This window comes from Rhagoletis zephyria, unplaced genomic scaffold (assembly GCF_001687245.7).
Source record: "Rhagoletis zephyria isolate East Lansing unplaced genomic scaffold, Rhagoletis_zephyria_1.1 Rzeph_scaffold_03537, whole genome shotgun sequence".
Classification (NCBI taxonomy): domain Eukaryota; kingdom Metazoa; phylum Arthropoda; class Insecta; order Diptera; family Tephritidae; genus Rhagoletis; species Rhagoletis zephyria.
Window position 1 is genome coordinate 41,016 of NW_016160620.1, and position 1,216 is coordinate 42,231.

The following is a 1,216-nucleotide window of genomic DNA, read 5'->3' on the forward strand; positions in this document are numbered from 1 at the left end:
AAAAAAAAATTACATATTGTAGCCAATATTTTTGCCTGTGGTCGTAGGAGTAGTTGTGTAACAAAACTGAACAAATGTAATATTTATCAACTTTGATAAAAGTGTCTTTAAAATATTATTTCTTAAGCTATATAACCGAGCTATCAATGGGCAGCCATAGAAGTTCCGACTTCTACTTGACCTTTGACGTACGTCAAAGAGAACATAGTCGTTTAAATAATAGTTTTTTTCTGTGCTTTAAATACCTGCTTTGGCTTCTTTCTTTATTATGATTTTTTTTGTACCAATCTTAAAAAAAACTACTAGACACAAAAGAAGAAACTGTAATTCTTAAAAAAAAATTCGTGATTTTCTTTTATGTTATAAGCCGCATACACGGTGCGCCTGACTCGTGAGTCGGTTTGGATGTGTTTGTGAAAATAAATATGTGTTAGACTCTGAATGATTCAACTGTGTGTAGTCGAAGGCGAGTCAACACGTACACAAATGACTCGCGAGTCAGACGTACCTATTACATATATTCGTTTGAATAATTTCAAATGGGGCTCTTTGGGGAATTTATTTTTAGCAGAAATTTTAAAAACAGTAGTTTTGTTTGCTTGTTGGATAATATTTTTTTCATAGGGATATACATTGGATCCTTGGCTAAAAACTTCTGTGGTAAAACTGCCCCTTCTTTGCTATTTAGAGTAAATGAGTAAGCTCCTCCAATAGGGATTTCCAGTAGAAAAGATCAAGATAAAGATAAAGATAATCGATGCTTAAATAAGTAAAAGGCTATAGATCTGACCTTTAATTAGATAAGAATTACGTAACTGTCTGTTATTCAAATCCTTATAAAAAACGGGGTGCTTTAAAAAAAAAAAAACAATATTCTGATCCGGTTCGGCTGGCAGCCACGACTTTGAAAACAGAATTTTGTTCAAAAATAATAATATATTTTCCATATCCACCTATTTAGCTCGCTATAAGCACAAATTTTTCAAAGCAGTCGCAGAAGAAAGTATTAAAAATGAATTACAAAAACTAAAATCGAAGAGTGCTGATAAAGTTACAGGTTCTCCAAATTCTGAAACAACATGACATATGTATCTGGTTTGGCTTGTAAGCGCTGTTTAACCATTGATCTAGCCATTATGCTTGGCATCCGCACTCGCATCCGCATCCGCGGATGTTAGCTGTTCGATATTCGCATCCGCATTCGCATCCGCGGATG